The sequence below is a fragment of the Centropristis striata genome, chromosome 11 (genome assembly GCF_030273125.1).
Source record: "Centropristis striata isolate RG_2023a ecotype Rhode Island chromosome 11, C.striata_1.0, whole genome shotgun sequence".
Taxonomy (NCBI): Eukaryota; Metazoa; Chordata; class Actinopteri; order Perciformes; family Serranidae; genus Centropristis; species Centropristis striata.
In genome coordinates, this window is record NC_081527.1 from 25,333,918 (window position 1) to 25,355,665 (window position 21,748).

Consider the following 21,748-nt stretch of genomic DNA (forward strand, 5'->3'; position numbering starts at 1 on the left):
CAAGTATTCTTTCACGCTGATGTGTTTAATTTCCAATCAGACTGATAATCATGAGCTTTTCATAAACCCAGCTGTGATTTGTAATCTTTGTGTTATGCCTGGTATACCAGGTTGCCTTATATTTGTGTTTTCATACAAACCATTACGAAATTAAGTAAAACTTATTATAGGTATTTATGATGCTGTAATTGGCTCAGCCTTAAATCTACCTGCAATCTTGCCCTACAGACTCCCTACGACTACAACCCCAGCACCACCCACCTTACTTAAAAGACAAAGAAAGGGGGGTTAGAGACTTGTGGTACAGAACACGACAGTGTATCAATGTGTTCTCTACACGGGGCAATGATTAGTAGATATTAAGGTCATGCTATTTTCAATAAGATTCAATCTGGTATTTGTTATGCAGGAAAAACAACGTCTTTGGATTAGGCTGTCATTGGCTGACCTCTTCATTAAATTGCTTGACAACACATCTCTTTAATTTAGTTAACCTTTTGGAGCTTTGAACTATTTTGTCCAATTTTATTTACTTTTCTTTCTGCCACTAAAAAAATGTTGTTGGCATGTACCATGCCATGTTGGTATATTTTAGCATAACCTCACCTGTGACGTAATAAAGATCTCTTCACTTTGACTTACTGGATCAATATTTTGTAGCCAAAAGAAACAAAGAAAAATGTAATAAACTAAAAAAAACAACATAAAATATGATTTTGAAAGTGTTTTTCTATTTTCAAAACACAATCAATGCTTAATTTTGGTAAATGGAGTGCACTTATATAGTTCTTTTATCCAAAGCGATTTACACTACACACTACGCTCATTCACCCACTCATACTGACTCACGTTCATACTGGTGACCTGCCACCATTGGGAATTCATTCACACAGCATCGGGAGCAATTTGGGGTTCAGTATCTTGCTCAAGGATACTTCGACATGTAGCTGCCATGGTTACAAACCACCAACCTTCCGGTTACTGGACGAAAGCTTTACCAACTGAGCCACAGCCGCCCAAATATAACATATATTAGGTAAAATGAGCAGAACATCTAAATCTATATTTTGATAGTAAATACATTTGACCTTATCTCAGGTTTTACTTGACCTATCATCATCAAACAAAAACTGGCATGGAGTTTCAAGCCAGTACTTCAGAAGGGAAGCTGGTGTCATTTTGACGTTGAGACATCATGAAGAATGTCATGTGCTAGCGCTTTTGTGGACTCCAAAGGGTTACGCCAAAGTATAAAAATGTTTACAACTTTTTCCTTGTGGCCACATTTGGAAATCATTTGTGAAATGTGATGCTACCACCATTGCCACAATTGCCACCTGTGTGTAAGCAGTGTTTTCACGTCACTTATTAATACACTTTTGTGATTGACTGATGGACCCAGACACTAGAAAATGCACAGTCAAGACCACACCCATAAATCAGCCTGCAGCCGTCTTATTAATGCTTTAGTGTCATTAACTTCAATCACTGATCCTGCTCTCACTGCAGCCAATCAGCACACTCTTTCTTCACTGCTTCTACATTTTCTTATGTGTGACAGCCACTTCTGTTTCAATACTTAATACACTGCAAAAAAGCCAACTTGTATTTTTTGGCCTAAAACAGTGATTTAAGTTGGTAAAACTTGGAAATATAAATTATTGACATTTAGGGCAATTATGTACGTTAGCTCAACAAAGAAAGCCAGTTGTCTGCTCAAAAACAAGTTTGTGAGTTGTTGTTACTTATATCTTCAAGTTGGGGTTCACAACAAGGGACAATAGTTCTGCTGACTCGGTCAGAAATTCGGTCATTAGGGAAAGCTAGCGGCTAACTGATGCTAGTGGCTAACTGATGCCAGCGGCACTGCTTGTTACAGCTACAAGAGTAGCCATTAGCGTATCAATGCTAACTCAAAATTGTGGTCGCAACAATCGTGCCAAATTCTGCAGTTAGCAGAAGTAAGGATTAAAAGTTATTACAATGTAAAATTATACGTTAGTACAACTTACAGTTAAGTTGATGAAAATCTGAATTCAGAGTTGAGCAAACTCAAAAACAAAACTTAAAATATTTAGTTTAATTGTCTAACTTATTTTATCAAAGTTTGTTGCCTTGAGTTGCATTTTGAGTTCACCCAACTTTTCTTTTTTTGCAGTGTACTGCCCCTTTTCTTTTTCCCTTTTACTGTGAATTCCCTTAACATGTGCAAATGATAAAGATCAGCTGGAACTTAATTGATACTGAAGAACAAATGCATCCATCATTGATAATTCGTATGTGCACTGCAAAAAAGGTGTGTCTAAAAACAAGATAAAACACTAAATCTGAGGGAAATGATCTTGCTGCATTGACAGATAATTTCTTAAATTAAGATTTAAGAAATCTAGAAATAAGCATGTTGAAGGCTTAAAATAAGAAATAACTCTTAAAATAAAACAAGATAAATTATGTAACACTTCTAAATCTAAGTTTTTTTTTATCTTGGTAAGAAACAAATAATTTGCAGTGCACTCTGCCTGGGCCAGTTCATCGCTGCATACAGCTTTAATTTCTTATTTTAAGCGTATAACATGCTTATTTCTAGATTTACTCATCATAATTTAAGAAATATTGTCAAGTGAAATTATCTGTCCATGTGGCAAGATCATTTCCCTCAGATTTAGTGTTTTTATCTTGTTTTTAGACACACCTTTTTTTGCAGTGTGACTTCTGTAAGACTGCATGCAGAACAGAAAATTGCCTTTAAAATTGTTGTAATCTGCTGCAGTTGAGGACTGTTGGTGGAGTGAATCCTCTTCAGCTGCTCACAGATATTTATATCACTGCATCTATCACAAGGACTTAACATGGATTGTGCACATGATCATGAATGCTGATGCATTACATGAAGAAGGCAGGAGAAGGTGAGGGGAATCCAGAGAGAAGCTATGGTTGCCTAGTGCTTTCACTTGTTACATCCAGCTCATATGAAGGAGGGGAGATGGGTTATAGCTGCATTATGCAACATTTCTATTAAAAATACACTCAGCCCTCCATATGAGTCTTAGGTTGCAGTTCCATACTGGTCAATCTAGTTCTTTACTCAGGAATTGGTTTCTCATAGCTGCAGTTTAAAGCCTGCAGGGATACAAAACCAGGGGTGAATTCACAAACTGGGGCTGTACAAAAAGAAACACCCCTAAATGGGAAAACATGGAGTTACATTGGTTGCCTAAAATAAAAAATACTTTTCTAGCTTACTAGGTCAAAAAGTTGTTTTATTTTCCTTTTCACGAGTGGGTCTGTGAGGCTGATTTTTTTTAATCAGATATAATATTTACCATGTTCACCATTTAAGTGTAGTGTGATAGCATGCTAACATTTGCTGTTAACACTTCATATGGCAATTTGTCAGAGTGCTGCTGCACAATCCAATGCACAAAGTAAATGATGGAGCTGCTCAGTGGCAGTTCAAACAGTTAGATTAACATCTGACATCAAACAGAATTTACTGTTTATATATAAAAAAGATGTTGATATTTGGAATACTAACTGCAAAAGCAAATGGTAATATCATTAGTTTACATATATTTGGACATTTTGACCTGATAATGGCCATCCTCCACAATATTTCATTGAAGTTAACACTACAATACGTTTGGGGATATAAAAAGAAGGATTGTTTCCTGTTTTTCCTGATTTTAAAAAAAAATACCCTGACTCTTCCCTTATCTTGCAAACTATGTCATCCACCCAAAATTGATTTTCAAACAGCAATGCAATGTCCACTGTGATGCTGATGATACCATTCAACCTACCACAAACCAGGTATGGTTCTGGTTTGTCCAGGTAACAGTCCTCTTTTCATAATCTCAAGACTTCTTTTATTCTTCCTATCCATTTCCTCAGTGAAGCACAAACTATTACAAATATGGTTAGACAGCTGGCAGCCTTACAAATGACCTGTACTTTTATACTAGCGTTATATAGATATAAAAAAGGACGTTTACCGATTTGGTCTCATAACTTTGACCCTTTCACTGTATTTTCACTTAATGACAGTTTATTTGAACGTTTTGTTCAGTAAAAATGTCTTGTTCAGCGTTTGGTTGGACTAACAGACACTCCAAGGAGTCGCTGCTCAGTTTTCTGAGGTCAGTAACGAACATTTTGTTTTTATTTTTTGCTAGCCAAAACTAACATCCCAGTTAATGCTCCAGTTAATGCTAACATGAATTAGCAGCAGCTTCTCTCAGTCAGGTTGAGGTGTAGAGAGGCTGTAGTCAGTGATCAGATCCCTCGCGCTCCACCACAGTCCAGATATGGTCTGCTCCCCGTATCGGAAACAAGATGGAGATGCAAGATGGCGACGAGTATAACGCTGAACTTGATGCTTCCAAAAGAGCCACAAACCAATGGGTGACGTCACGGTGACTACGTCCATTATTTATACACAGTCTATTCACTTGGCATGGATGAAGACTCCCATGTTAATGAGCATGTCAACGTGATAGTTATTAGGGTTACAGAGTTGGTTGTGAGAGGATCAAATCATTGTGCACTGAGACTATGACATTTTATGAATTAAACTTGAGTTTAATTTCATCTAACGACCATCTCTAGCTGAAGTGAGGCGTTTATGTTTTAATTATGGTAAGTGCCAAGTTGGATATATTGGAGAAGAAAAAAACATATAGATTCCTCCTAAGTGGAGTTCCAAGAGAACAACTTTGATGGCTGATCACAGGAGGGGTTTGCTTTAAAAGTTCCTCGTACAAATTGTGAACTGGGTAAGACCGGATTCCAGTGCACTTTGCTCTCAGAATGAAATGCAACCCAACTAAAATGAACTGATTAACTGTTGGCTCATGTGGAGAAATTATAAAACAAAGTTATTGTAGAAAAGTTAAGGAGTGATGATCCACATGATGTAGAATTAGCTTTCAACACCAAACCAGTTATCTAAGGAATCTTTACATTTCAACTGACTGCTTCGAATCAAGGTTCGTGTACTGTATATTTTCAGCTATCTCTGAATGCTGTTACCAGGAATTAGTTTGTTCCATTTGCTGCTTGGATTTCTTGAAAGCGCCCTCAGAGAGAAGACCCTTAACTTCTAAATTTAAATGTAGAGCGAGTTGCAATAACTTGCCATGGACAGTCAATTCCCCCACGTAAGTATTGACTGAACTATATCTGTACTGAAGAAAGTCGTGAGTATTTCCCACAGCTGGATGGATCTTTTGAAGAGACAAAACAGACCTTAAAATTCCATGGAGAGAGGGACAGACTATGCACTGCTGGAAGCTATCAACAAATTCCTCTGCATCCCACCCTCTTATCCCTTTCCTCCCATCCGTATGACCCCCATTGGACTAGAGATGTACGTCAGAATCTGCGTGGAAAGGATTTTTTTTTTTCCTTCTTCTTTTCGCCCACTGACTGTTATGATTCAACTCAGCCTTTAGAGCAGGATTGAGAAGAGAAGAGCGTAGGCTTAACCTGCTTCTCCCTGTGTGTGTCTCTCTCTAACTCAGTACTGGCTACCTTCCTTGCAGAGCTGCAGAGCTGCTCTCTTTTACTCAGAAATTAAATCCTGGGTGTGTATATGCCTGTAATCCTACAATATACAGACAGATAGAATAGAACAGCTCAGTGGTGGGATGTGTGAAGGAGGTGGGGACCAAAACGACCAGCTGACTGTGAAAGAAGCGTGAATCATATCTTTAACACCTATCTTTTCCTGTCATATTCCTCACAAACTATGGTAGACTGATTACTTCAGACTGTATTTCTAGGGGTTATTTTCTAAAGCATTTCTGCATAAAGTGACAATTCAAATGAGAACAAGTTTCAGGTGAATTAAGAGGTTATCCAGTGTCTTAAATCTTGAATTGACAGCCAATGAAGGTAGCCAGTTGAGTTTTGTAGGGTTTTTTTTGTTTGTTTTTTTTAACATATTTTTGTTCTGGTCTCAGAGGACGATTTGTAAACCAGCACTGGTCCACGTATGGACTGGAGAAAACGGAAAAAAAAAAAAAAACAGTTTCTACACTTATATACAGGGTGTCCATGAAGTCATAAAAATGTATTACAAAAGCGAATGAACAGACAAATATGTGGAAATTATTACAAAATGAGGAGTAGATATTGATTTTAAATTTTGTTTCAATAAACCATGATACACAGTGTTCCTTCTCTTGAGGAGTAGTCATTTTATAGGGGTTCATTACCACTACCTGAACTTCACAAATGCAATGTGATTAAAAACTTTGATAACCACTGAGAACATTCAACATAACCTTTTTAATCTTCTTTTTTTAATTGTCAAGAGACTTTATGGACTCAAGCTGTTTCGAGAGGATTGTGGTGGCTTTTCCTTTTACATAGATAGATAGATATACTTTATTTATCCCAAGCTGGGAAATTACAGAATTTTTATACGCTGAAAAAGTGTATCAAGTAATATTTATTTAAAAGAACCACTTTTAAACACAAGTAAATTGCAGATTCACTGATGTCCCTCAATTATTACATTTTACTTGGAAATATCAACTAATTAAGCCAATGAACTGGTTTAGTGAATATTACTTGGAACGAATGATTCAACTTACATACAAAACTGAGAACACATAATAACAAACAATCACTAAGTAATGCACTACATGAAAAACTGCTATTTTAAAGTAAAAGCACTGAAATCGTATTTCTTTGAAGAATTTATATAGCTGATTGAAATAATAATTACAGGGCCAAAAAATATTTTTTTTCAGTGTATGGTTACTAGACGAGGCTGGGTTTAGGGTGCTTGTCAGATTCAGTTGTGAGCTTTATTATGAGACCAGTGACAATCATCATGAGTCTGCCAACCAGCCTGAATTTTGCTTGGTCCATCAGCCACGCAAGTGTGCTTTAGTGGGCTTGTTATGGAATCCCCCCCAGCTTGTGTTGTGTAAAATTTTAGTGGACCCAGCCCTTGAACAAGCTCTTGTTACACCAACATATACACCAATTATTTCCCCAAAAACTTAATACAAAATGCAAGCTCAAAATGTACTCAGGAGATGATCAGAGTCTGATGCAGTAGAGTGTATTTTTGCACAGAAGACAATAAACCCGAGCCAGTCATCTGGACCTGGATTGACAGAAGAATTCCTGTTAAGTTACACTTTTTGATACCATACAGACTCCTCCTACACAATTCCTCATTGTTGGACTACTTGTGCCTACCTCACCAAAAAAGGACAACTCATACGCCCCGGAAATAATGGTGTCATTTTTTCTTCCCATTATGGCCATTCAGTTGCCTAGATACCAGTTATTTGTGTCATATATTTTTCCTTCCACACTACCTAGACAAATTAGTGGTTACATGGAGCATATATTTACATTCTAGTTACCTCATGTATTGTCAAGGATGTCCAGCACAAATCAATTTTGCAGCTCTGAGATATTGATATCACAAAGTGCTAATATTAGAAGGGGTCATTTTGTATTTATCTCTTTCAGTCACTGAATATTAGCTATTAAAACTGAAAATAAAATCTAGTTGCAGGTACATATTACTGTATTGGTAGTAATTTCAGACCCTCCATTCAAAAAGAATACCTATTGTTGTTGACATGCAAGATTTCTGGTCCTCAAATGTAAAATCAACCCCCACTATTTCTAATGTAACATCCAGTGGGTGATATGTTATATCAGTATCCCTGATATGTGGGGACCTATGAAATGAGAGGTCATAGTCAAAAGAAAAGGTGACAATTAGTTTATAAGTGATCGAACTTTAACAAGCAAAACATTTAAAAGCGGTCATGCACTTAGGTCAGGTGGTTTGTTCCACAGAACCATCCGAGAAGCCGGCATTTGAAACTGGAAAGGGGCAGATACTTTCAAAAGTATCGTGGCAGCTGATTGGATGAACCATCTGTCTGTCACTGTCACAGTGTCTGTGCTGAAACAGGTCAGGAGAGGAGCAAAAGCCTTCAGTGCTGTTCTCTGCTCTTCTTTTAATAAAGAAATACTCTCCAGATCTGAATTGAACTGATTCTACCATCTATGATGCCTCTTCAGGAGCACCGTAGCTGGATAGAACAAACGCTCTCTGTGTCCTCACCAGTGGTGGAATGTAACTACATACATTTTCTCCAGTACTGTACAAAAGTACAATTTTGAGGTACTTGTACTTTACTTGAGTATTTCCATTTTATGTAACATTATACTTCTATTCCACTACATTTAGAATCAAATATTGGACTTTTTACTCAACTACATACAGCTAACAGCTTTAGTTACTTTTCAGGTTGAGATTTAACATAAAAACATAATCAATTTAAAGTCATTTCACATTCTTTTACGTAAACCTTATTACAGTATATTAAGAAGTTAAAATGAGCTCTACCTTCTGAAAATGAAAACATGCATCAATAAGAATGATCCAATAATATATTTATATATTAGCCTCCCCGAGAATGTCTACTCCAGGGTGCTGGAAAGGAGGCTCTGGCCGATTGTCCAAACCTCAGATTCAGGAGGAACAATGCGGCTTCCGTCCTGGCTGTGGAACAGCGGACCAGCTCTTCACCCTCACGAGACTTAGGGCTTACAGCCGTGTCGTTCGGGGAGTCTTGTGGGGGGTACTGCGGGAATATGGGGTAGTGGGCTTGTTGCTACGAGCTATCTGGCCACTATATAACCAAAGTGAGAGCTGTGTCTGCAACGTCAAACACGTTCCCAGTGGGTGTTGGCCTCCACCATTTGTCCCTTGTCTCCGATTCTGTTCGTGGTCTTCATGGACAGGATCTCTAGGCGCAGCCAGGGGGAGATCTGGTTTGGTGAACTTAGAATTGCATCTCTGCTTTTTGCAGATGATGTGGTGTACCGGACCGTCGTGGTGAAGAAGGAGCTGAGCCGTAAGGCAAAGCTCTCGATTTACCGCTCCATCTACGTTCCAACCCTCATCTATGGTCATGAGCTTTGGGTAGTGACCGAAAGAACAAGATCGCAGATACAAGTGGCTGAAATGAGCTTCCTCCGTATGGGTGGCTGCGCTCAGCCTTAGAGATAGGGGGAGGAGCTCAAACATCCGGAGGGAGCTCGGAGTAGAGCCACTGCTCCTTCATGTCAAAAGGAGCCAGCTGAGGTGGTTTGGGCATCTGGTAAGGATGCCTCCCCGGAGCCTCCCATTAGAGGTTTTTCCGGGCACGTCCAACTGGAGGCCAGACCCAGAACTGGGAAAACCCAGAACATGGTGGAGGGATTATATCTCTCTCCTGGCCTGGAAACGCTTCGGGCTCCTCCAGGAGGAGCTGGACGTTGTGGCTGGGAAGAGGGACGTCTGGAATGCCCTGCTTAGCCTGCTACCCGGTCCCGGATAAGCGGATGAAAATGGATGGATGGATGATATATTTAGAAAATATTTAACATTCTGAGTGGGAACATTCTGCAAAGTACTTTTACTTTTGATACTTTAAGTACAATTTGATGCTGATACTTTTACTTATCTTTTTGAACACAGGACTTTTACTTGTAGTGGAGTAATTTCACTGTGTGGTATTAGTTCTTTTACTTAAGTAAGGGATCTCAATACTTCTTCCACCACTTGTCGTCACACACATGTAGCTGCCAGTTGCTGCTCACACGATGCTGACTGGCCAGAACCTTCAGTTGTGTGACTCAAATGCATTACTTGGAGTCTGGCAAGATGGATTTGCAATCTTGTGATCTCGCAAGAATCCAGCTGCCTTGCAAAGTATTTTTCCTGTTAAAACTGGAACATGAAACTCATGATAAGGATAACAGTAGCAAACTAAGATGAAATCTTCCTATGCTAGTCAGTTGTGACAAAATACAGATTATTTTGGTTTAGGGTACATGTGCTGTTGAACATCTACTGCTGAAAGAGCTGAAAATAAGAACTTTATTCTGTTTGTATGTAAAAATATCATGAAGTTGGCAACAATCAAATAAAATGTAGCGGTAAATGAGAGTTAGATACGTACTTTAGGTACCTGTACACTCACCTCCTTTATATCCCCATCACTGTAGAGTTGTAGTTAACTGGAAGGGATTGACATCTTTGTATTACTGGTCTCACATAAACTCCAGCTATCTAGGAAAAGACAAAGTGTGTGTGTACAAACACACAGACACACAAACAACACAGAAAGACACACATAGACATTTAGTTACTATAGAAGTTACATGCGTGAAATATTGGCTGGTAAGAAAATGACTTTTTTGCTGATATCATCAGGTTGTTGCTAATATCAGCACGTCTCATGCTGCATTTTGTCAAACTGATTCTTATGTTGTGATTAATTGCAACAGTGGAATTTTAAAAAGTTAAATACTGTCACCTATATTTGTTTGTTCGTAATTCATAGTAGCACCAGTAGCTGCTAAAGCTGCACTCGAGACCAGGGCATCAAATGCATCATGTTGGTAGAATCAAGCAACATTCTGTACAACTGTTTCAAATCAACAGCAGGGACACCTTGACCAATAGCCTAGCCTGAGATAAAGACAAGTCTAGTAAGGCCCGAGACCAAGACAACTTAAAAAAATGGTCTTGAGACTGGCATTGTTAGATATATGATGTTGAACTCTGTGTCTCTGAAGCATGCAGGATAGAGTCTAACCCTCCATCTTCCAACCAAATCAAACACTACTTTTTACAGTAGAAGCTTATAGAAAAAAAAGAAGGAACGACTCTAGTCAGTGTTACTTCCAGCTGAACGACTATCTTTTTCTCTCAAACAGAGAATGGTGACGGTTAAAAGTTGGTACGTAATGGCTACCTTGGAAAACAGAAGGCACTGAATCCAATGAATTTTATGATACTGGCCAAAGACTAGGCAGCACTTCGCATGTCACACTGACTGTCTTTTTCTCTCATTGGCTCTTTTTTACCATCTCCTCTTGGCATGTGCTGCTGCACTGAGAAGCACACCATCACACTGCCAGATGGATACATATACAGGTTTCGATGATTTGGAGGTGACACAGCACCTGGAAGAACTGTAAAACGGTCACCGCACACACAAATGCTATTCTCAAAACTAACAACACACTAAACTATATTGAAATAAATTAAAAAGTGAATTGAAGGCCCTGGGTAAACTAATCTAATTATTACATTTTGGTAAGCTGACTACAATTTAGTAAGCTCGATAGAAGGAAAAACAAACTGAAACAAGTGTATTTAGGGAGGTTCAACTCACTTTTGCTAATTAGACAGTGTACAATCTTGGGGAAAAGACAAGAAAAAAGCAAAGGGCAAAGTTGTGTGTGTATCACAATGTCATCTCCTTCCCTTTAAAAGCTGTGTCACTGCACCTGGTGTATTAAATGGCGAATTCGGCAACTTGGAGAAACAGGTGTGTGTTTCTGTCTATAATCCTCACTAACTCATCTGAATACATATGAGCAAATGCACAAATATTACCAATATATTTTAGTTTGATGATAAGAGAGACTGCTTTAATTAATTGTGAATATTTCAATACATGCAGCAATGTCACTACAGCAAATATCGTCTAAGCAGCCAAATTGAAAAATCCAGTTCGAAACTTGATAGAGGAAAAATAACTTTTAAGTAATTAGTGCAGTGTTACACTCATGTGTAAATGCGCACATGCTTAGCACAGGACAGCAGCTCTGCAGATCAACTTTCTTCTATGTTCACATTTAAATTATTAGATTCCTCATTAATGATGTATTATTTCACCCACCTTACCTACCTGCTTGTAATCACAATGTTTATTATGACTAACCCGTGGTGCTCATGGATATGACTGCAATCCCTGTTTAACCAGCGTATAACAGGATTGTTGTGATGTGTTTGTGAACTCAGTGTGCCATTTAAATAGCAGGGAAATACTGTCTAATCACATTTTTGTTGGTCAATGACACAATCACAATCACAATCTGCTGCTTCAATATAGCAATGAACCAATAATACGCCTGACCATACCTCATTTAAGACCAAAACATCCATGGGTGCACACAGATGGGCACAAGTACATTTGGTATTAACCATAGACTGTATATAAATAATGCACTGTGACGTCACCCATTGGTTTGTGGCCCGTTGGAAGCATCAAGTTCAGCGTTACACTCATCACCATCTTGCATCGCCATCTTGTTTCTGATACGGGGAGCAGACCATGTTTGGATATTTAAAAACAAAAGGCACATTACTTACCAAAGAAAAATTAACAGCGACTCCTTGGAGTGTCTGTTAGTCCAACCAAACGCTGAACAAGACGTTTTTACTGAACAAAAATCATTAAGTCATTAAGTGAAAATACAGTAAGTTATGAGACCAAATCGATAAATGTTCTTTTTTCTTCTATTTTCTTCTAAATGGGTCCATTATTAGAACTATTAACATCAAATTGTCTTGAAGAAGATTTTTTACTAGTGATTGAGACCATGGTGTTCTAAAAAAAATTCTGAGGTAATAAATCAAGTGAGCAGTTTTATCATTTTGCACTGAAATGAATGGACAGATTTTTTTTTACAGCCAAACTTGGCGCCCCCTGCTGGAATTTTGGGTAGAATGCAGCTTAAGGCACTTCCTGGTTTGCCTCCCTGCTCAGACCTGGAGGTTGCCGCCTGGAATTAACACAAAGTGGGTGCAGGGGAAGGACTATGGTAGTTGCACTGGATATGCACAACTTTGCGCCAGGTGTAAGGTAGGGTACATAATAACTAAGAGTATAATGCTACAATTATGGGAAAATCCAAGATAAGCTCACAAGTATATCATCGCTCAGATGCAACGAGGCATAACAGTGAGTGGACTGTGTGCAAACTCCTACTTCATCTGTTTTATTAAAAACCTTGTTTTTGCAACTTTGTCAAATATGTTTTGACAGATAAATGTGCTCAAACTGTTTTCCTTCTGAATCAATAATGTCATATCAACTATTTGCACATTCATTGTCAGGTTTTGTTAATGGATTAATTAATGTTTAACTGTTGCTTGTTGATAGAGAAATAATTGCATGCAACAGAATATAAACTACTTCTTCTTGTTTGACATTGCAGCAACATGTTTTGAAATGGAAGGAATGGAATGGAAGAAAACTGCTGGTGTAAGTATATTATTGAGTTCACATGTTTTCCCAAGTGTTTCAGTCAGACTTCACCAAGTGTTTCTCACCTTGGCAAACAAGACTATAGAAATCCTACTGTGACTTTTAAAGCAATGCTGGTTAGCAATACATGATTACGATACGTGTTCAACTGCTCGGAAAGCTTAAACATTTTTTATCTGATCAAAATAAGTACATTTTCTCTTTTGAAAAAGTTATTAGGAGTGACTAATATTTTCATTGCACCAACACCCTCACCTAAACAGTGGAGGCGGCATTAGTTTCTAAACCCTATTTCTATGCAAGCCTTGTGCTATTTTTTCAATGTCTAATTGAATTCTGAATTCCTATAATGGATACTGACATCTGGCACAACTAAACCGCCAACAGGACAACAAGGCCTTCATTACAGTGTTGTCAACAACAGTGGTTGACAATAGCATTGTTCGCACTGACAACATCAGTGTAAGTAACATGTTGTCACAGTTGAGGGCCGCAACAGAACTGTCAATGCCAGGTGTCATTAATTCTGTGTGTGAGAGGCTTAATGAGCCTACTATGCATGTGTCAACTGATTAGCACTGCAAACTAATTAATTAATTTCCTTTCTGACTGTGAATACTTAATGATAAGCCATGTGTTATATGCTCTGTGCCAAGTTGTATATACACAGCAGGACTATACAAAATAAAGGGGCCAAGTAATGAGGATTATGGGACACCAAGGTTATGATAGCTTTGGATTTTTCATAAGTTTTAGTTTCAATTTCGTTGTCAATTTTTGTTTTTTTAGAGTGAGTTTGCTGGTTTTATTTATTTAGTTTTTTTTGGGGAAAATGTTTAGTTTTAGTTTAGTTTTTAATTAGTTTTAGTGTCAGTTTTTTTGTAATGGGGTATTAGTTGGGTGCCAGATTCAATAAGGTCACAATAAATGTTTCCTTTATTTTCTTTGTCTGATCCATCTCAGCCCCAATAACTTTATTAAGTCATAAAACCAAACAGATGAAAAAGATTTCATATCGACCAAAAAGGTTTACCTATGAAAAAAGTTGACAAAGACGAAAACGAAGGACATTTTCACTATAATTTTAGTTAGTTTTATAACCACACAATACAGTTTCAGTTAGTTATCTTTTTTTTTTTTTTAACTCTTGCTTTTTTTATTTTATTTCAGTTAACGGAAATGTTTTTTCAATTGTAGTTTTCGTTAGCTATAATAACCTTGTCACCAACCACTATCAGAAAAGTTCTGTTCAGCGTAGAGCAGTGTCCCTGGGGCTGCGAAGAAATAAAATCGAAAGATTGTTACTTTAAGGGGAGCATTTTTGGTGCTATGACATGAACCAAAACCTTATTGATATCACGACTAAGATATTTTCGTAAATAGTCAAGTCAAGGACAAGTTTCTTGACCAGTGGGTGCACTTCTGCATGCTTAAGGACAGAGAGTGATGGATAACATTGCTGTTGAAAAACCTTTGAAGAACTCTAAAGTCAAAAAAATCTTAATGAGGACTTTAGTTTGGTAACTGTCCTTCAAAGCGTACAATGAAAGGGCCTCAAAATGAATAAACAAGGCCAAGGGATTTCAATTCAGAGAAGGGTCACAGGGTTATTGTGAGGGTTCTTTCTTTGGGTTTTGTATGCGTCTGCCTTTCTCTCCCCCTCCCTTTTCTCTTCTCCTCCTGAACATGTGTGTGTGACAGGGGGTATGGTTAGCTTTTCTCTGTTTCTGCAGACGAGGCACACTTGCTCCTAATCACCTCATCAACCTCTCCATTATATGGGCTTAAATTTGTCTCAATAATATCTGCAAAACGCACAGAGGATGATCTACAAATAGTCCTTGATTTGCACGTGTTTTGCTATCCACAAATATACATTTCTAATTTGTAACTTGTATTTTGGTTTTTGCAAATACGTGTGTATTTGTAAATATATTGTGTAATTGTAAATACACAATTTTCCATTTGTCAAAACAAAAAAGACATTTGTAAAACTGAAAATTCTGCTTGTGAAGTGTTATTCAGCATTTGTGGATCGCTAATCACACATACGCATCTCTTTCCTCAATGACGTATTTTTGGGACATTCTTGTCGACAGAATCCACAAACAGCTGGTGATTCACAAATGGCCGCCCTCCTCAACAGTAGGTAGTAGTAGCAGGGTTGTAATATGCACTGATGGAGCTATAGTTTGGACTCTGCTTAAGGGGGACTTACACTTAAGTTTCGATTTTGTGGTAAAGCCATGGTACATAAGTAAAACTATTTTTTCCTTGCCCTACATTACATTAGCACCTATACTGTGAAAATAAAATGAAAACAATGATAACACTATTGCAACTGTGCCCGTTTTGTTAAACGTTTAATTACCATGCACAGCCAGCACACCAGAGCAGAGAGGAAAGAGACCTGCTTCAAAAGACAGATCAGACAGGGACAGGGACGCCGGCTTTACCATGGCTTTATCGCAAAATTGAAACTTAAGTGTAAGTCCACCTTAAGCAGAGTCCAAACTATAGCTCCATCAATGCATATAACAACAATGCCACTTACTGTTGAGGAGCGCGGGCCATTTGTGAATCACTGTGTGTTTGTGGATTCCCTCGATTAGAATGTCTTTGAGGAAAGAGATGTGTGTAGATCACCCTCTGTGCGTTTGCAGATATTATTGAGACAAATTTGAGCCCATACCATTAAAGCCTGGTCAAGACTCCACCCCTGCACCACGTAGTTGCGTCCTGTTCGGTAGTGCTGAGAAGCTTGTAGTCTTGTGATTATCTCTGTAAACTGGCTACCTTTGATTGACAGGTGGCTAACAAGGCGAGCCGCCATCAGTAGAGAAGCAATGCGTATCCATGGCACTCTATCAATAAAGTTGTTTTTTTTTAAAGGCCTTTACAGGTTTGGTCTCATAACTTTGACCCTTTTACACTGTTTTCACTTCATGACAGTTTATTTGAACGTTTTGTTCAGTAAAAATGTCTTGTTCAACGTTTGGTTGGACTAACAGACACTCCAAGGAGTCGCTGCTCAGTTTTCTGAGGTAAGTAACATATATTTAGTTTTTTGCTAGCCAAAACTAACATCCTAGTTAATGCTCCAGTTAATGCTAACATGAATTAGCAGCAGCTTCTCTCAGTCAGGTTGAGGTGTAGAGAGGCTGTAGTCAGTGATCAGATCCCTCTCCTCCTCCACAGTCCAGGTATGGTCTGCTCCCCGTTTCCAAAAAGAAGATGGCGACATATGTAAAGAAAGATGGCGATGAGTGTAACGCCAAACTCTTTGCTTCAAACAGGCAGTCCACAAACTAACAGGTGACCTGTCCAGGGTGTCCCCCGGCTCTCGCTTAATGTCAACGGGGATCAGCTCCAGCCCTCTGTGACCCAAATTTGGATAATTGGTTAAGGATGTGGAAGGATAACAGTTGGATATGATACACAATACCGTCTCTTCCCATTTCCACTCTATTACTCGAGTGAGGTCATTTAGCCCAGGTTTATCGCTGGTTTGGTTTCGCCTGATTTTTTTGTGGGTATAATAGAGTCAAGTACAACTTCCCATGTATAGTTGAAGGTTTTTCATGAAGTCATAGACATATTTGGTTTGTTTACTGCTCTCTGTAGATACAGGCATGAAAGATTTATGAAGCTCAGCAGTATTGAGGACAGAAGAAGCATACGTAGACACTGTGGGAGGAAGGACGACCAAAAAATAATTGCTTTGTGGTCAGAAAGACATAAGCTAGCCTCACAGAGGTAACACTTTCAAGAGTAAAATCAGAGGAAAGAACAAAGTTCAATATTAAAGCATGTTTTCTCGTAATAAAAAAACATTCTGTATGAAATAACCACATAGCAAAGCCAATTTCTGTGTGTATCCTTATCAGTAATACAGTGCCTCTATGGTTTTCTCCAGCTTTGCTCCCTGCAAGGATAATCCAAATTAGGTAAATATTGCCATAATGCAGTTCGTTTTTTCGACAGCACAATAAAAATGATAGATGAAAAATGATAGAGAAATATACCATCATACATCATGTAGTATGTAAGCTAAAATCACCTAAAAAAAAAAGCGTCTATCAAAGGTAGACAGAATAAAAGCTCAGATAATTCCTGAAACAAACCAGAGTTACATTTTGGGGGTTCTGTGGATTAAAACACAAAGTAAAGGGGCCTTAATATGTATCATAAAACCAAGTGATTCAAATAAGGAAGGTTGCCAAGAGGGTATGGAGGACATTGAAGCAGCCCAGTCGTCTGAATTTAACTAAATTACTGAAAGTAAAAATAACAATCTAACTGATTTGATCAAATTCAATTATTGCAGAAGCAACATGGTCTCACAGGAATCCGTGAAATAGCCACGGATTTCGCTACAATGCAAGTTAATGACATATCGCGTGGCTATTCCAACATAAAAAGTGATTATGTACATTCACTGAGTGAATATTTAGAAAATATTGATATATTTCTCGCTAGAAATGTGATCAAAATCCATTTTTATGCAGAAACTAAGTCAAAATATGATGTATATATTAAAGATATATTAAAGATCTGATGTTTAACAACCCAAACATTGTTGGAAGATGGGTATGGGACAGAACTGGCAAGGTCGCATGGAGTGATGCAGCAAGTTTGACAAGGACCAGATTATTAAAATTTACTCTGTGCCAGAATTTCCAGTATAGAACCGAGTTTGATCTTCAAAATACTGTGACTTTATTATTGCCATTGACTCTTTTACTGGAGGCAATGCGAATCAACTTACATACATAATTATGTCATAACTGAAGACATTTGTTTATGTTCTTTGACAGCTACTCTGCCAAGGTACAAACCATCTGAACTATAGAAGGCATTTCACAGAAGTTGGGAGGAGTTTAAGTAAAGCAATCTTCATGGTGAGAAGACCTTTATATGGACTATCAAAGAAAGACAAAGTAAATAATTCACGATTAAAATGTATTTAACCATTTTATTCTTTAGCAGTACAACTCTGACCTTTCTTTCATTTAACAGAGGACTGCTTCATTAGTGGGTTCAGTTGAATGCTGGATTTTTGCAATGTTTACTCCCAAAAGATGTTTTTTTTTTACTTTGTTGGGCCAATCTGGAGGTTTAGGATCACAACCTCTACAGTGATTTATTAGTTGTGGATTTCTTACTTACGTAAAGCTGGAGTTCTGCATATAAATACATGTCCATTATTATATATAAGCCCTTGCCAAGCAAGTTTGCCGATAGAAAACTCTCTGTATTTTGCAGTGTGTCTGTGGTAAATTTCTTGTCTATGTGCACCAGAGCTTACTTACTGCACGTAGGCAGGTTGGTATTTGTAAAATACTTGTGCAGTGTCTGTTTAAAGCCTGCCTGTTCGGAATGTATTTGCACCCAAAGGGAGTAGTCATGGGGGGCTGGGAAGATGCGACAAGCTCCCCTGCAGGCATACGTCATGACCACACGACAACAGTATTTGTGTTATTGGTCTCACTGCCAAAGAAATTTCCGCATTGCAGGATTTAATCCCTTTGTATTCTGCCCCATTTTATAGAGGATCTAGGATGGGGGGCAGTGGATTTTTAGGTGGCTAAGTGGTATTCTCCATCTGAAAACTGGGATTATGTTGAGAGATTTCTGTAGTTTTTCAAGATTGGATGGCGAGCACTTCTTTTGCCAGAAACTACTGTCAATAGACCTGGGAAAGCCAGACATCTTCTCAATACCCTAAGTCTCTAGTTTGTTGTTGGAAAGTTTATTGAGGCTGTGATAATGCAAGAGTTAATTCATACAGTAAGCTCTCACTGCAATGAAATCGCTACCATGGGGACATACATCATCACACTTGAATAAAACTGCAAGACAGAAATATTCAAACACAATAGGCAAAAAAATAATCATACTAGATAGATAATATGTATGTATCTACACTAGCGCTCAAAAGTTTGGGGTCATCAAACAAACTGTTATTTTCATAAAATGAGTTACAAAATGAATCGGAAGTATAGTTAAGACATTGACAAGGGTAGAAATAATGAGATACTAGATACTCCATTAGCCTATGGAAAGATCATTGTATCGCTTTTTAAATCAGCACAAAACAGTTTTCAGCGGTGCTAACATAATGCTCAGGTGTTTTAATGATCAATTAGCCTTTGAACACTACAAATGTGGATTAGCACAATGTGCCACTGGAACACATGAGTGATGTGGATATTTAATAGGTAGGTCTAAACTATCTGTCTGTCTGTCCTTTTAATTAAAAAAAATTGCTTTTCTTTCAAAAATTAAGGACATTTCTAAGTGACCCTAAACTTTTGAGCATTAGTGTATATGTTATTATGCAAGACATACAGGGGCAAGGGCGTAAGACACCGAATTGTTGGAATGCTTCTACACAAGCAATCCCAGAGAGAGGATATGCAGATGATGTGGGACTCATGGTTACATTGAAGAAACAACTGTTAGCTCAGTGTTTCCAATGTCCATAAGCACCAACTACTGTCACACCTAGAGATTGGTGAACAGTGATGCTATGGCAAGAGGGAGCCAGGACAGGGGATGCCATCATCATCCTCACAACCTGAGACTTGGAACCAAGCCCCAGACCCAGAGAGCCTAAACACAAGGGCTGTAAACTGGAAACCTGGAACCCCTGTAGGCTACCTTCTACTAAAGCCAAGTTGCAATGTACCTTCAGAAGATCACCTAGAAGATGTCAATGCTGCACAAACCACAATCCCAACTGTGACCATCACAAAGACCAACAAGTAGATACACACCAGGGGAACAGTAATCCTACAGATGCTTTAGTATAAGATAGAAGCAGCTCAAAAAGACAATACCATCCATGGAAGACACAGCTAGAGTCGTACATAAGGGCAGCATGGGGAGAGGTTAGCCAGCTAACGGAGTTGCAGAAAGACAACGTGTTGAAGAAAGGGGCACCAGCTGTCCATATCAGAGGCATGCGAGATGGCCAACAAAGGTTAACAGCTCTGGCCACCTGACGAAGTAGAAGAGAATAAACAGGATGTTGTCCATCCAGAGTGACTCTCAGTGGCAGGGAAATAACACCAGGTCAGATCCACAAAGAGCTAAGCTGGTAGAATACTGGAAGAACATATGGGATAAAAGAGCATCACATAACAGCGATGCTCATCTCATATCTCATATCTCGTATAGCAGGGGTGGTCAACCTGTGGCTCCAGAGCCTCATGTGGCTCTTTAGGCTGCCTGTAGGGGCTCCCTGTGGCTGAGCCCTAAAAATTATATATATATATTTTTACATTAAAATTTTCATTTATCAATGCTGTAGACGAAAAAATATTTGTATTGTTCAATTGTAAAATTGTATAGCCTTTTTTTTTTTACAGCATGTTAAAAAAGTTTTGACATTTAAGTCAACTAAAATGTGCGTCATAGCTTACAAAAGTCTCCATCCCATCGCCTTAACCTTTAAGTTTTGCCAACTTTGAGTTTAGTTTTGAGTTCCCCTAGATAGACTAGTTTTCAAAATCTATTAATAAATGCTCAGTATGACTATTAATAATGTTGGTAGGCTAATTTAGACTTATTAGGCTGTTTAATTTTCATTTTAGGCTCAATATAAGATTTGTGGCTCAATCCCGTGATTTTCTGTCTTTTTTTTGAGCAACAGTGGCTCTTTAGTTAGTAAAGGTTGCCCACCCTTGTCGTACAGGCTCCAGCCTCTACTGGAGTCAATGGGTTGCACTCTCGTCCAATCACTAGCACACATTTGCATAAACATTTTCTGGCATCCCATAAGCAAAATCAGTATCGATCAGTTTCAAATTACACCTAAAGGTCCAGTGTCAAAGTACACACACAAAAACACTCACACACACACACACACACACACACACTTGCGACCCCCAAGCCACCTCCAGTACAGTAGACAGCATGCAGGCAGGTAACGCTGCTGGAAGCTGTATTCAGGATTTAATATATATACGTGTGATGTTCTCCAGGAGCCCAGCACCCATTACATCAGCTTTGGATGACATTTTGGCCACAGTTCTCGTGCTGCTACAGATCAGCGCCCACAGTTGACTTCCGTGGTTAACAGTAGGATGTATTATCACCCAATCAGTGAGCAATACGTGAACTGGACAAAAGTCATGACGGGGAAAAACTACAACCCCTATTCCAAAAAGATTGGGACATTGTCTAAAAAGTAAGTAAAATAGCATGTGATAATTTGGTCACATATTCAATTAACCCTTTATCGGGCAAAGAACTATATTTGGTAACTTCAGGCAATATTTCGAGAAAAAAGTTACAAATTTGCTAGATTAAAGTGGCAAATCTACAAGAAAAAAGTTGCAGATTTAAGAGATTTGAAGTGGCAAATCTGCACGAAAAAAAAGTGGGAAAAGAGCAACCTTTTTTCTCCCAGATTCACCACTTTAAATCTCATAAATCTGCACATTTTTTTCTTGTAGATTTGCCACTTTAATCTCGTTAACTTTTTTCTCAAAATATTATTTTCATATGTTTTTTTACACATTCTGGCTGTATGTAATATCCTCCAATATTCTCTAGGGTTGAAATTTGGAATTTGCAAGTATTTGAGTGTCCTATTAGGGTTAACACTGTACATATAACAATCAAACTGATAAACCTGTTTTTGCAAATATACATGC

General features: G+C 38.3%; 1 protein-coding gene across 2 annotated transcripts in view; it reads right to left on the reverse strand.

The window, feature by feature from the left end:
- Positions 1-21,748, reverse strand: part of LOC131980842 (disks large-associated protein 1-like) — a 161,578-nt gene that overhangs the window by 96,079 nt on the left and 43,751 nt on the right. For both annotated transcript variants that reach the window (XM_059345151.1, XM_059345150.1), the window contains exon 2: positions 10,005-10,093. The gene's annotated coding sequence lies outside the window, so the exon portion shown is untranslated. The remainder of the gene's footprint in view (positions 1-10,004; positions 10,094-21,748) is intronic.